Source organism: Geotrypetes seraphini, chromosome 2 (assembly GCF_902459505.1).
Source record: "Geotrypetes seraphini chromosome 2, aGeoSer1.1, whole genome shotgun sequence".
NCBI lineage: Eukaryota > Metazoa > Chordata > Amphibia > Gymnophiona > Dermophiidae > Geotrypetes > Geotrypetes seraphini.
This window is the reverse complement of record NC_047085.1, coordinates 434,338,461-434,354,427: the sequence shown is the minus strand read 5'-3', so window position 1 is coordinate 434,354,427 and position 15,967 is coordinate 434,338,461. Positions and strand designations below refer to the sequence as shown.

At 47.8% G+C, this 15,967-nt stretch overlaps 1 protein-coding gene across 5 annotated transcripts in view; it reads right to left on the bottom strand.

Moving 5' to 3' along the window:
• Nucleotides 1-15,967, bottom strand: part of PLXDC2 (plexin domain containing 2) — a 600,976-nt gene that overhangs the window by 201,695 nt on the left and 383,314 nt on the right. The gene's annotated exons all lie outside the window — the stretch shown is intronic.

The window sequence follows — 15,967 nt, the reverse complement described above, 5'->3', positions numbered from 1 at the left end:
CAAGGCAAACAACTTAGATATACAAGTAGAATCTATTACCATTAAACCCCAACTTGAAAGAAAAGTAGAATTCAAGGGAGAGAGGGAAGAAAAACAGAAATATTAGGGTTTATCCATTAAGGAAATATAATACCCAAAGGTTTACTAAAGAGAAATCTCACAGCAGACTAGTAGAGCCTATAACCATATTGCCACAATCTTATAAATCATATTAACACATCAGGAGTAGATATAGCTAAAGGAACAGAAGGTTGTACTGATAAGAGAAACTTTTTCAAATGTTCTGGGTCTAGGAAAACATAAGTTTTATCTGAAATTTTTATGATACATTTGCATGGAAATTGGCTCCCAGGTCCAAAACCTGAGTTTTGAGAACTATATTTCTAGTACTTACCTTTGCCAGAAGTGCAATTCTTTAAACAGCACCATTTCTCTCTCTCTCCCCATACATACCTATTTCCCAACTTTTCTTCCTCTCTCCTTGCAGTCTGTCTCCCTCCCCTCTACCACATATGTAACATTTTCCCTTTCTTCTCCCTTTCCACCCCTTAGCAGTACTTCTTCCTTCCTCCCCATGTCCAACAATCCTCTTGTCCTTTCAACCTGGTGCATCATTATTCCTTCCTATCCCTCCCCCACCACACACAGCTAACTTTTTCTCTTGTTGCTCCAGCACCTCCCTCTTTTCACTCTCATAAGAACATAAGAATTGCCGCTGCTGGGTCAGACCAGGTCCATCATGCCCAGCAGTCCGCTCATGCAATGGCCCTTAGGTCAAAGACCAGTGCCCTAACTGAGACTAGCCTTACCTGCGTTCGTTCTGGTTCAGCAGGAACTTGTCTAACTTTGTGTTTTCCCCTATAACAGCCTCCGGAAGAGTGTTCCAGCTTTCTACCATTCTCTGGGTGAAGAAGAACTTCCTTACGTTTGTAAGGAATCTATCCCCTTTTAACTTTAGAGAGTGCCCTCTCGTTCTCTCTACCTTGGAGAGGGTGAACAACCTGTCTTTATCTACTACCGTATTTTCACGTATATAACGCGCGCGTTATTTTTACCTACCGCGCATACCCCTCGCGCGTTATATGCGTGAGCGCGGTATACAAAAGTTTTAAAACATAGTTCCCACCCCGCCCGACGCCCGATTCACCCCCCCCAGCAGGACCGCTCGCACTCAGAAAATAATATTAAAGATTGAACTAGGCCAGTTACTGGGCAGACTTGTATGGTCTGTGTCTGTGTATGGCTGTTTGGTGGAGGATGGGCAGGGGAGGGCTTCAATGGCTGGGAGGGTGTAGATGGGCTGGAGTAAGTCTTAACAGAGATTTCGGCAGTTGGAACCCAAGCACAGTACCGGGTAAAGCTTTGGATTCTCGCCCAGAAATAGCTAAGAAGAAAAAAAAAAAAAAAATTTAAATTGAATCAGGTTGGGCAGACTGGATGGACCATTCGGGTCTTTATCTGCCGTCATCTACTATGTTACTATGTTACCCCCACCCCGAACGACCGCTCGCACGCGCTCCCACCCGCACCCGCATCCACGATCGGAGCAAGAGGGAGCCCAAGCCCTCTTGCCCGGCCGACTCCCCGACGTCCGATACATCCCCCCCCCCCCCGGCAGGACCACTCGCACCCCCACCCCGAAGGACCGCCGACTTCCCGACAATATCGGGCCAGAAGGGAGCCCAAACCCTCCTGGCCACGGCGACCCCCTAACCCCACCCCGCACTACATTACGGGCAGGAGGGATCCCAGGCCCTCCTGCCCTCGACGCAAACCCCCCCCCCCCCCAACGCCCGCCCCCCCCAAGAACCTCCGACCGCCCCCCAGCCGCCCCGCGATCCCCCTGGCGACCCCCACGACCCCCCCACCCCCCTTCCCCGTACCTTTGGTAGTTGGCCGGACAGACGGGAGTCAAACCCGCCTGTCCGGCAGGCAGCCAACGAAGGAATGAGGCCGGATTGGCCCATCCATCCTAAAGCTCCGCCTACTGGTGGGGCCTAAGGCGCGTGGGCCAATCAGAATAGGCCCTGGAGCCTTAGGTCCCACCTGGGGGCGCGGCCTGAGGCACATGGGCCCAACCCGACCATGTGCCTCAGGCCGCGCCCCCAGGTGGGACCTAAGGCTCCAGGGCCTATTCTGATTGGCCCACGCGCCTTAGGCCCCACCAGTAGGCGGAGCTTTAGGATGGATGGGCCAATCCGGCCTCATTCCTTCGTTGGCTGCCTGCCGGACAGGCGGGTTTGGCTCCCGTCTGTCTGGCCAACTACCAAAGGTACGGGGAAGGGGGGTGGGGGGGCGGTGGGGGTCGCCAGGGGGGGCGGTCGGAGGTTCTTGGGGGGGGCGGTCGTTGGGGGGGAGGGGGGTTTTGCGACGAGGGCAGGAGGGCCTGGGATCCCTCCTGCCCGTAATGTAGTGCGGGGTGGGGTTAGGGGGTCGCCGTGGCCAGGAGGATTTGGGCTCCCTCCTGGCCCGATATTGTTGGGGAGTCGGCGGTCCTTCGGGGGGAGGGATGTATCGGACGTCGGGGGGGGGGCATCAGGCTTTCAGGATGGGGACAGACCTTCAAGGGGGGACAGTGCACGGAAGTCAGGGGGGGGTAAACGGAGAGTCGGGACAGCGCACAGAAAGTCAGGGCGGGCGAAAGGAGCGTCGGGCAGCATGCGCGGTATACCCGTGAGCGCGGTATACCAAAGTTTTTGTACATATCATCGTGATTTCTGCGCGCTATACCCGTGTGCGCGTTTTATACGGGTGCGCGTTATTTGCGTGAAAATACGGTAAGTCCATTCCCTTCATTATCATCTGGCTTCAACAGGTCACAGTCAGCAGCAACAATCACTACAGGCTGACTGCTGCTAACCTGGAGGCCTCTCCTCTGCCACAAGTTACAAATAGTGGCGGAGGAGAGACTTCCGAGTTACCGGCAGGCAGCCTGTAGCAGTTGCTGCCGACCCATTGAAGCCGGCTAGTTGAAAGTGAAGAGAGGAAGGTGCTAAATTGGTAGTTACTTGAAGATACAGTAAGTACCAGCAGCTGACATTAACAAACACAAATTTGCACTAATTAGCATTGTGTGCGTAACTGACTTATGCCCCTATTCTGTACATTGACCACCTAAGTCTGTAATGCACAGCTGCAAAGAGGAGGTTAACATGGGAGGGCATGGGCCCAGGTTCCAACTATTCCTGCATGCATTTTATACAATGGTTGCTTTTTATGCACCAGCATTTATGCCTGCCATAGACATGGTTAAGCGGTCATGCCTAAAGCTTGACATGTAACTGCAGACTTATGCTGATATTCTCTAACACAGGCTTGTCCAACATCAGCCCTCGAGGGCCACAATCCAGTTGGGTTTTCAGGCTTTCCCCAATGAATTTGCATGAGATCTGTTTGCAAGCATTGCTTCCATTATATGCAAATAGAGCTCATGCATATTCATTTAGGAAATGCTGAAAACCTGATCTGGCAAGGACCAAAGTTGGACACCCCATGCTCTAAAAGATTTGGTGCCCTAATCTGTCAATATAGAATACTAGCATGTACTCAATTTTTGGGTGCCTAACTTTTGACACTAAAGAATTCCCCCCATAAGTAGTAGCTGTGCACTAAGAATATTTTATAATTTTAGCATGTAACTCACTTGGCGCGTAAACAGAAGAAGACATTTGCATGGGCGGGGACAACATTTATGCAGTTAACTTACCAAATACCTTAACTAAAGCACTGCACTTATTGGCTTTCTGGCCCATGCCTTGAATAAAGAGGGACATAGTTTTTAAGGTAAGCACTTTTGTACATTGAAATAACAAGAATGATTTTTCAAAAATGTTTTTTTGATGGAAAACAATTGAATTCGCATGTGAAGCCCATGACGATTCCGGTGAATCACAGACAGAGTGGATGGTGTGAAATTAGTCACCTCTGAGGTTTCTGAAGATTATTACAGATGAGAAGGTGTAGCTGTGATGTTTATAAATCTATTTTTTTGAGCACCGAGTATATTAAGTATTTGCACTTATTGGCAAGGCATAAGTGAGGACACCTAAATGTTGATATATAAATGCTGACTTATTCCAGTGTTCTATCACAGAATCTGGGCACCAAGATTTGATAGAATTTGCGCTTATTATGCTGCATCTTGGCATCTATCATTTGCTGCCCTTTATAGAACTGGCCCCTAGGAGGACAATTTTATTAAGGAGTGCCCATTTGAAGCCTATTCTATAAAGAAAAGTGAAAATCTACTTTTATAGGATATTAATGTTTTAGGTGCTACCACTTAAACCAGACACAGAGCTGATGTAAATGCTTGTACCTAGGCTGTCAAATTATGCACATGGATTATAGTACGCTAATATGTGTGTTAGTGTATCACTCTTTGCCCGTACACGACCCACTTATATGCGCACCTTCACACTATGCTGGAAAATTTGCAAGAATTTAAGCAAATGTTGAAGAAGCATTTGTTCTGTAGTATGAAATGTGGTACTCGGTGATATGTCATAATTTAAGTAATTGATAGAAAGACATTTGTTCTGAAATATGAAATATGCCATTTGGTAATAAGCAAGCCCGAGAGCTGGTCTCGACGGGCGACCCTAACGCGGGACTGGGTGGCCCGCTGAGTCGCTCGTCGGGGCTTGCTAGCCGGGGCTAGGAGGGGGGGGGGGGGGGGGGGCGGTCCGTTGCCTTGGGATCGCGGCTTCCCCCCTTGATCAGGTTGTCGCAGCCGTGGGGGATTGTGGGTGGGAGGGGATAAAGGGAGGCGTGCTCGGAGGACCTAAACAGTTTGGTCCTCCGAGACTGCTGGGGTCACCACGTGCGGTCCTTGGCTGGGTGCGCGGCCTACTGGTGCGGGTCGACCGGGGTTAGCGGCGCTGCTTCTTCCTGCACTGTCGGTGCATGGTTTCGATGGCGCGCACTCCCACTGACGCGGCTGTGGAATCGGCGGAGCTAGCGAGTTTGGCGGGTGACTCCTTTGATGAGGGTGACACAGCCCCGGTAAGTGTGGACGCTGGGGCGGGTCGAGAATTGCCTCCCAGGCGCTCCCGTTCGGCTGCCCGAGCGGCGATAGCGCTGGAGGTAGGGAGGGAGTTTAATGTAGCTCGGGGATGTGCGGGTTCGACCCGCAGGGGTAGGGGCCGACTTCCTTGGTCGCGACCACGTGGCAAGGCCGCGGCTGGGGGGGAGGAGGCGGTTGCTTTGCCCGCGGTGGCGTCGGTGCCCAGGGTGGTGTCCCGGGAGGCGGGAGAGGGTCCTGCGGTGTGGGTGGAGGATCGGCATGTTGGGGGTACGTCTCCTTTAGTGGGGCGAGAGAGCAGAGCGAGCGGGTTCCCAGGTGGTCCTGTTCTCCCTGCTACTTTGGGTGAGGCTAGTGGCTCGCTGGGAGGATCGGCGGGAAGTTGGTCCCCTTGGGGTATGTGGGGTTCTCCTTGGGCTATGGGTCCGTGGGCTTCGGTACCACCCTCTTTTCCGGCGGTGGGTCCCTCGTCTCCGTGGGGACCGGGTTTTGTTGGGGGCTTTGGGAGGGGCGAGATCCGTGGTGAGGCTATGGGTTCTGCGGGGTTAACTTACCCTCCTGCTGTTCAGGTTGCTGGCCCCTGTCCGGATTTCTCCCCACAGGCGGTCGCCGCTGGACGAGTTGCCATGGCCGGTACATCTTCTGCGGGACCAGTTCGTGAAGGCCACATTGGAGCGGTGGGGACGAGCGTCGAGGTTCCAGCCCGGAGCGCTCAACGTCCTGCTATGGCGGCAGCTGCGGAGGGCGCCGCTTCTGACGGAGTCGATGGCGGACGTGGACAAGGAGCGGACAGGATTACGGGTAACATGGCCTTAGAGGCTGGGGTTACTGGTCGGGGTAAGAAGGGAAAAAAGAAAGGTAAGGGTAAAAAGCGCCGTAGGGGTAGGGGTTCTTCTTCGTCCTCTTCCTCCTCTGTAACATCCTCTTCCTCTTCTTCGTCGTCTTCATCTTCTGGGTCCAAGCGGCCGGTATCGAGTGGGGGTCGGGTGCAGGAAGGTGACGATCGGGGGGCGCCGGCTTTGGTTGCGTTGTCAGAACTGTGGGAAAAGGTCCCGCGGTCCCTACGGCGTAGAATTAGGAGGCGGGCCTGTGTTGATGTATTCGCGCTTATGGAAGGTCGGGTCCGCAGTAGAAAGAAGAAGAGTAAGAAGGAGGGTGGGAAACCCAAGGTGGGTGTGGTGTCGCGTAATATTGTTAACTGGACGCGCGCGTTTTTACGTTTGGCCAGCGTATGGGGGAGAGAGAGACCTCAGGACTATGGCCTTCTAATGGCTTACGCGGACTCCGTTTTAGATGCGTATCAGCGCTTCGGGGGTTGGGCGTGGCTGAATTACGATGAAGCGTTCCGAGACAAGATGGAGGAAAATCGGCATATGTCCTGGGGCACGCAGGACATTAATCTCTGGCTCACCCATATGGCAAAGCCGGGAGTTTTGGGTCAGGGACCTCCGGGGAAGCAGTTTCAGCAGTCAGCTGGGGCGGGGAGCTCCTCTCATCCGCCCGGGAGCGCCGGTGCCGGGGGAGGTCCAGGCCTCTGCTGGCAGTTTAATAAATCTACCTGCTCCTTTACCGATTGCCGTTTCCGACACGCCTGCTCCCTGTGCGGTCAAGGTCACTCGGCCCTTAAATGTCCCAAGAAGGGAGTTGGTGTCCCACCTCCCCCGGGTAAGTGAGTCAGGGTCACACGGGTTGCCCACCCCGGTTATGTTGGGTGCCATGCGTCCGTGGCTGGCTTAGTATCCGGATGCGAGGGCGGCGGACGTTTTATTGGGGGAGTTTAGTGAGGGATTTGTGATACCATGTGTGCTGCCTTTCTCGAATGTGCAGGCTGCCAATGCTTCCTCTGTGTCTCATCTTCAGGAAGAGGTTCGCCAAAAGTTGTCTGAAGAAATAGAGTGGGAGCGGATAGCAGGGCCTTTTCGCGCTCGTCCGTTTCCGGTGATGGTGATATCTCCTCTGGCGATCATACCGAAAACGGAGCCGGGTAAATATCGCTTGATTCACAATTTGTCCAGGCCTGCTGGCCTTTCGGTGAATGTCGGCATTCTGCGTGAGTTATGTTCAGTACGCTACGCGTCCTTTGACGGTGCCCTCGGACTCATTCGTCGTGTTGGCCATCGGCTTTGTTGGCCAAGGTGGACATTGAATCGTCTTTTGGGTTATTGCCAGTGCATCCGTCCTCGTATCCGTTGCTGGGTTTTAAAATTGAGGGTGCCTTTTATTTTGATCGTTGCCTGCTCCGTTTCATGCGCTTTTGAATTATTTAGTTCCTTTCTGCGCTGGGTCGCGGCCGGTGTTCCCTCTGGGCTGGGCGGGTGTCCTCCAGCTGCATTGCTACCACTAGGGGGTGGAATGTTTTCGGTCGCTAAGGACAGGTATGTTCCCTGGAGTCCTGCAGAGCTTGCATGTCCCTCACAATTGAAAAATGTGACAGTAAGGCGGCATCCTCTGTTGGTGGGGCTGTGGGTGGGGGGCTCCTGCTCGGCTTGGGGGGAGCGGTGGTCGCGACTCGGCATACGGGGAGGGCCTCGGTAGGGCACTACTTGGACGATTTTCTTTTGTAGGGGGAGCAGCTTCCGAGGATCGCTGGCGATTGAAGACAGTTTTTGAGTCGATGGCTGCGGAATTCGGGGTAACGTTGTCGGCTGACAAGTCAGAGGGCCCTTATACATGTCTCACGTTCCTGGGGATCGAGATTGACATGGCCTATGTTTCTCGAGTGTTTCAATGGTTCGCTTCCCATTCAGCTGCCGGAGGTCACTAAGGTGGATCTTGAGCTGCAAGCTGATGCGGCTGGGGGCGTCGGTTTCGGTCTTTACTTCCAGGGCGCTTGGTGCGCGGCGGCGTGGTCAGAGGCTTGGCGGCGGGCGGGCCTTACCCGTAATGTTATTCTGACAGTATCGGGTTTTCTTCAGTCGCGGGGATGGTCCCCTGGTCCGGTGTCAGGTTGCTGCTGGCAGAATTTTGGCCTCGGCGCATCTTCGGGGAGGTTCTCTGAGCGCGGCGGTTGGGCATCTGGCGGGCTTCACGTTCTTTAGCAGAGCATTAGGGTGGACGTGCCCTTCGTCAGGGTTTTTGCCCCGTCGGATGTTAGCGGCGTGGGGGTAGGATGGCTCTGCGAGTGCCTGACTCTCGTTTGCCTATTACCCATGCGTTGCTGGTTAACCTTGTTGAGGTGTTACCTAGGGTGACGAGCTCGAGTTTTGAGACATGCTTGGGATGTTCAGGGACTACGAGGCCTGCGGCGCACTCAGGTGTGTATCTCGGGTCCCACGTTGCGAGTTTTCATTGCTCGTTTGAAGGCGGATCTGCTGGGCAGGGGGCGTACGTTGGTCCTACATCAGGTTGAGGGTTGTGCGTCATGCCCCGTCCGATCGATGGCTGCCTATATGGCGATCCGTCCTTCTCTGCCTTGGCGTTGATGGTGCATGAGGATGGTGCTCTTCTTTCGCGATATCAGTTCTTGGCCGTACTACGTCTGGCTTTAGGTGAGTGCGGTGAGAACCCAGCTAGCTACGGCACTCACTCATTTCGCATTGGGGCGGCTACCAGTGCGTTCGCGGCGGGAGTTCCGGAAGCAGCCATACGCCGGCTGGGTAGGTGGTTGTCGGGCTTACATCCGCCCGTCGAGTGCGAATCGTATGGATCCGAGGTTGGGGGGATGGGAATAGTAGGTTGCAAGGGGGGGGGTCTCGTGTTCGGGGGTGGTGTGTGGTGGTTAGTGGAGTATGTTGGGGGGGGGGGGCCCCGGCATGGCTCCCATTTTACTAACTGTTGGTTGTTGGAGGGCTGTGTCTGAATTCCGGGGTTTGCCTTGCAGGTGCTGTGCAGCGGGTCCTGTCTGTCTGGATTTTCGGGCATTCCTTCGTCCACTGGGCTGGGGAGCGTGCAGTAGTCCGACCTGGTGGTCGTCATTTAGGCTTCGGGGCATCGCGGCGTAATTGTCTCCTGGTGGGGACAGAGAGGCATGCGATGGCATCAGTTGCTTCCTCTGCTGAATGATCTTCGTCGGCGTCCTCGCCGCCCGGATCTGTTGATTCTTCTCTCGGGGGCAATGATGTTGATGCGCTGAGTGGAAAACATCTTATTGACATGGTGATTGGGATTTGGGAGTGGTACAGGGTTTGTTCCCGAGGCTCGTTGGGTCTGGTCCGATATCATTTCTCGACCCAGCCGACTGGAGTCACGGCGGTGGACCAGGGGGCTCATAAAGGTTAATAGACAGATAGGTCGATGGGTGGAGTCCCGGGGAGGTATTCAGGTGAGACATGACTGGGGTAGATGTGTCTTGGGCAGGGTTGTTTTATAGGGATCGGGTTCATTTGTCCGATATAGGTTGGGATTTGTTATTGGATGACTTCGCCACCTGTTGTGAGCGAGTGTTGGTCTCCTAGCCGCAGCTCTGTTCCTTGTGGGGTTGGGCCTGTAACTAGTTACAGGCCTGTGGCGGTATCCCGAGCTACTGGCTACTGGGGCTCATCAAGGGATGAGCGGTGGGCCGGCTGGGCGCCGTGCCTGGTGGGTCGGTTGACCCTGGATAATGGGGCATGTGTGGGACATGCCACCCCTCAGACCTTAGCTTGGATGGCGGGGTCGGGGGCCAATTACTTCTGGTGGTAGCTCGGGATCTGGTAACAATGGTGATACCATTGTTAGGGGTTTTTGTTAATGTTCTAATTGTGGCTGTTAAATTATGTACATTTAATTGTGTTAATTGTATTAAGAATATGTTATTATTCAATAAACAGGGCTGCGGCCAGGTTTTACCACTTAAGATGTATTGGTCTTCTTGGAATTGGGAAGAGGTTGGACGGGAGGAGGGGGTTATCCTGTTAACGGAAGCGGGTCACTCCAGGTACCGCTGTTATAAGCAAGCCCGAGAGCTGGTCTCGACGGGCGACCCTAACGCGGGACTGGGTGGCCCGCTGAGTCGCTCGTCGGGGCTTGCTAGCCGGGGCTAGGAGGGGGGGGTGGGGGGGGCGGTCCGTTGCCTTGGGATCGCGGCTTCCCCCCTTGATCAGGTTGTCGCAGCCGTGGGGGATTGTGGGTGGGAGGGGATAAAGGGAGGCGTGCTCGGAGGACCTAAACAGTTTGGTCCTCCGAGACTGCTTTCCCACCCGCCCGCCCATTGGTTTATGGGGGTAGTATCGGTAAGGGTCACGGTATCCCGAGCTACTGGCTACTGGGGCTCATCAAGGGATGAGCGGTGGGCCGGCTGGGCGCCGTGCCTGGTGGGTCGGTTGACCCTGGATAATGGGGCATGTGTGGGACATGCCACCCCTCAGACCTTAGCTTGGATGGCGGGGTCGGGGGCCAATTACTTCTGGTGGTAGCTCGGGATCTGGTAACAATGGTGATACCATTGTTAGGGGTTTTTGTTAATGTTCTAATTGTGGCTGTTAAATTATGTACATTTAATTGTGTTAATTGTATTAAGAATATGTTATTATTCAATAAACAGGGCTGCGGCCAGGTTTTACCACTTAAGATGTATTGGTCTTCTTGGAATTGGGAAGAGGTTGGACGGGAGGAGGGGGTTATCCTGTTAACGGAAGCGGGTCACTCCAGGTACCGCTGTTATATGTTAGGTCTGACAGGACAGCAGACTTTGTTATTTGTTAGTGTAGTTTGCATATATTTTAATTGTTTTATTATGTATGTATATTTTTGTAATTCGCTTTGGAAATACAGTAATACTAAACTAAACAGCACAATACAATCTTTATTTGTTATTCTATTGTCCTTATATATTAGAATTTTGGAAATCAATCTGGAATCAAATTAATTCCTTGTTAGAAAATCATGTGGCATTATCATATGACACAGTTTTATTTGGTATGGAAATGAGAGCAAAGAAACAAATATCATCTAATAATAATAAATTATTGTTAATTTTAACTGGGATTGCCATTCAACAGATCACTTATAATTGGAAAAATTGGAAGGGACTTAATTATTGTTTCTGGTGGAATTCTGTTTGTCATATATATAAAATGGAAAGGGCATTAGCGGTCCAAAAAGGAAATTATAACAAATTTCAAGATGTGTGGAGGCCATTGATAGATTATTGTAAAGATTAAAAATGTTCTTCCCTATATAAAAAGTTTAAGATATTAAGAGGGGGAGGGGTGGGTGGGTATGTTTGATTATAATTGACACAAATCATTTTTATAAAAAGAAATAAGGGTGGGTGGTATTATTTTATTTTTTATAAGGGTCAGTTATAAGATCTCAGGTGTATTTGAAAAATAATTTGTTATATATCTATATTGTACTTGATTTAAGATTTGAAATGAATAAAGTTTTTGAAAAACAAAACAAAACAGTCTTTATTTGTTTACCGACAATACCTCCATGAAGTTCACAGCGGTTTACGTGAGTAATTATGGTGATACAAATTAAAAACAAGCATTACAATGTTTAGGAATCATTCGTAACAAATTCTTGAAAAAGATAGGTCTTTAGGTTTTCACTCGACACATTTAGGGCTCCTTTTACAAAGGCGCATTAGGGCCTTAAAGCGCAGAATAGCACGCGCTAAAATGCCACGCACGCTAGCCACTACTGCTTCTTGAACAGGTGGTAGTTTTTCAGCTAGCGAGTGCTAAAAATGCTATAACACCTTCATAAAAGGAGTCCTTAAAGTTAGAATGCAGGTTAATGCTTTCTACAGTTTTACTGCTTGATATGCCCGTGTACAGTTGAAAGTAGAGAATGACACGGTGGCGGTTTACCCGCGGCTACCACTTTTAGCCGCGGGTAACCCGCCAAAAACGGGGAATGAAAATTAGCAGCCTCTGCGGGGACGGGGACAAGGCCATCACCGCCCCGTGGAGCGGTGAATGGTCTTGTCACCGCAGTGAGGCATAAAGGATTGTGCGGTCCCCGAAGCCCCCACCCACCCACCCGCACGCCGGCTCGATCGTTTAACCAGCTTCCTCTCTCCACCTCACCTTAGTTTGCCGGCTTTCTTTTTCAGTGACCGGAACGCTTTCAAAAGAGCCGCGCATGCGCGGCTGCTCAGTATTCAATCTTCTGCTCTGACCCAACCGGAAACAGGAAGTTGCAGCAGAGCAGAAGATTGAACTTTGAGCAGCCGCGCGTGCGCGGCTCTTTGAAAGCGTGCCGGTCGCCGAAAAAGAAAGCCGGCAAACTAAGGAGAGCTAGAGAGAGGAAGCTGGTTAAACGATCGAGCCGGCGTGTGGGTGGGGGCTACGGGGACCGCGTGTTCCGGCTCACACAAGGAAGGAGGAGGTGAAAGGGAAAAGTTTCTCTTCCTTGGAAATGTGGAAGGCAGAGTGGGGAGAAGAGGCTGGAAGGGAAGAAGAAGACAGATGCCAGACTATGGGGGAGCGGAGGGAAGAAGATGGGTGCTAGACCAATTGTGGGAGGGGGTGAAGGGAGAGGCACAGTAACAGCAAATGAAAGACGTAGAGAGAAGACACACAGTGGATGGAAGGAATTGAATGAGAAGATGTGGAAAGCAGAAACCAGACAACAAAGGTAGAAAAAAAATTCTATTTATTTATTTATTTTTTGCTTTAGGATAAAGTAGTATATTAGTTGTGTTGATAAAAATTTATAAACAAAGCCCTGCCAGCTGAACATCTCTTTCTCTAGTTCAACAGCAGGAACTTTGATTTATAAGAAAGGAATAAGCTAAATATTGCAGTACTAAGGCTTATATGGATGCTGCGGGGACGGTGACGGGGCGGTGAATGGGATGGCAGTGGCGGTGACGGGTTTCAAGGTTTCAAGGTTTCAAGGTTTATTAAATATTTGATGGATCGCTATATCGTTATACAAAGCGATGTACATTAAAATACAATCAGATAAGATAATAAAAACATACAATTCTTTAAAATAATAATAACATACAATAAAAAAACGATAGATTTTAGACAGGACCAACAACAATTGGGAGGAAAGGGAGGTTAAAGTTACATATCGTAAAAAAAAGAAATACATTTAAGGAATGAACATCAGGGAGGTATTAAAATACTTGAAACGAAACTTCAGTTTTTTTATTATTTATGTATTAAAAATTTTTTTAAAAAGATAAGTTTTAAGAGATTTCTTAAAAGAAGGAACATCTTTTTCGTTTTTTATATATTGGGGCAAAGAGTTCCACCATTGGGGGCCAACGACCGAAAACATTTCCAATCTACGGGTGCCTATAATTTTCAAAGATGGAATTACTAATAGGTTTTGGGAAGCTGATCTGAGAGAGCGTGCAGAACAATAGGGGATTAGCATCTTAGAAATGCATTGTGGTTCTTTGAAGATCATGTTTTTATAGATAAGTAGTAAAACTTTAAACTGTATGCGTTGGCAAATAGGAAGCCAATGTGCATCTTTAAATAGTGGAGTGACGTGATCGAATTTCTTGGCATCATAAATTAATTTTATGGCCGAGTTTTGAACTATTTGCATTTGACGTTTTTGCTTTTGGGTAACATTGAGCAACAAAGAGTTGCAATAATCCAGTTTTGATATAACCAAAGAATGAATTAAGATATTGCGAGATTTGAGTTCGAGAAATTTAGAAAGAGATCGAATTAAGCGTAATTTGTAGAAGCAGGTTTTAACTAGATTATTAATGTGATCTTTAAATTCCAGACTATCGTCAATTATTACGCCTAATATTTTTGTTTTGGGGACGATTTCAATGGGTTTATTGTTAAGTAGGAAAGAAGAATTTAGTCCTATATCTCTTTTCCAGTTAAAAATCATTGCTTTTGTTTTATTTATATTTAATGATAATTTATTATTGTTAAGCCAATTATGAACTTGTTTGAGTTTTTCATTTAACGATTTGATGTCTTCGTAATTTTCAGGATTAAATGGGTGAATTAACTGTATATCATCTGCGTATGAAAAGGCAGTGAATCCTATAGACTGGCATAGATTCAGTAGTGGTGCAAGATAAATGTTGAATAACAGGGGAGATAAGATTGAACCTTGAGGGATGCCAAAGGTTGTTGTATATTCTTCTGATTCTTCGTTGTTGAATTTGACATGAGAGGTTCGATTGGTAAGATAAGAAGAAAACTAGTTAAGGACTTGATCACGAAAACCTATTGATTCTAATCTCCTGAGGAGTAAATCATGATCTATAGTATCAAATGCTGCAGAGATGTCCAGAGAAAATAAAACTACAGATCTGTGATGATCCAGAAAATAATGAATGTTATTTGTTAAGCCGATAAGGGAATGTTCTGTGTTATGGTGTTTGCGGAAACCTGTCTGATTGGGGTGTAATACATTAGTGGATTCTATGAAATCTGAAATCTGATTGAATATAAATTTTTCTGTCAATTTTGCTAAAAAAGCGATATTAGCGATTGGGCGATAGTTTAATGGATCATTAATACTAATTTTGTGATCTTTAAGTAGAGGAATAATGGTAGCGGTTTTCCAAATCCTAGGTACTGTAGCAGATTGTAAGCTTTTTAGAATGATGGAGTGAATGAATGGGCCTAAAAGATGAAAAAATTTTTTTAGGTAAAATGGATGTAGAATTTCCGATCCAGAGCTCTTTAAGTTTATTTGTGACATGAGAGATTTAATATCATTAAGTGAAGGGAGTTTGAAATTTGAGCATTTAGCTGAAAAAAGATGATCTTCAGAATAATCTATAGAATTATTATTGCTTATATTGGAATTAAACGTATTTCGGATGTTGTAAATTTTTTGATTAAAAGCATCTGCTAAACCTTGTGCTTTTAAGAGCGGTGTCTGTTTTAAAGAATGTTTTGTATTTTGAGATGAGATAGATTTTAGAATGTTAAATAGAGCTGAAGAATTTTTAGCTTTATTAATTTTGTCTGTATAAAATTTTTTCTTAGACTGGTTAATTTTGAGTTTGTATAAAGCAGCTTGTTCTTTAAAGATTAAAAGATTCTTTTGGGTCTTAGAATGACGCCATTTTCGTTCCAAAGCTCTGAGTTGTTTTTTTATTAGGTGTAATTCAGGTGTAAACCATTGATTGGATAATTTTCGTGCTGAGATCAGTTTAGAGATTTTTGGTGCCTTTGTATCAAGAAATGAGGTAAGGGAAGAATTCCAAAAGGAAAGGTGATCATCAATTGTAGTTGGCATATCTTCTATGGTTGAGGGATCGAAAAAAGGTGCTATGTCAATATCATCTAACTTAGTGAGATTGCGAAATGAAATAATTTTAGGTTCAGTTTGCTTTTTATGAGATTGTAGAATTGGAAAAGCTATATTTATAGAAATGAAGTAATGGTCGGACCAAGGTACTGGGTTAATTAAGGGAGTGGAACAATTAATATAATGAGAGTTGGGAGCAAGAATCATATCCAATGTATGATTTGCTGTATGCGTTGGGCCTTCAATTTTTGGGACTAAATTTAATGAACTAAACAAATTTAATATATCTTGATTATTGTTGTCCGAGAGATTGTCGAAATGAATGTTAAAATCACCTAGGACTAGTGGGAATACTGAAGATGAACAAAAATCAAAGATGATCTCTTGAAGTAAAGTGATTTTATTTTGACATACAGGTGGAGGAACATATAGCAGCAGAAAGTTGAAGTTTATGTTAGAATTAAGTTCTAGCTCAAGATATTCAATAGCAGAATTTCCGTTAGATTGATCTTTGAGATTAATTAGATTGGATTGAAAAATTGCGGCAAGGCCGCCTCCTTTACGGTTTGATCGGTGATTATAGAAATAGTTATAATTTGGGGGGCAGCAGTATGATAGATAAGCTTCCTCCCCATCAGAAAGCCAGGTTTCAGTAATAAAAAGCATATGTAATTGTTGAATAGTGATAGAATCTTTTATTAAATGATATTTATTCTTGATGGAACGAGCGTTGATAAGGCCTATTTTTAAATTACAATTGTTTTGAGAATCATTCAGGGTAGATACAATAGGAATTTCTGAAAGACAAGGCTGGAGTTGAGTTGAAGATCT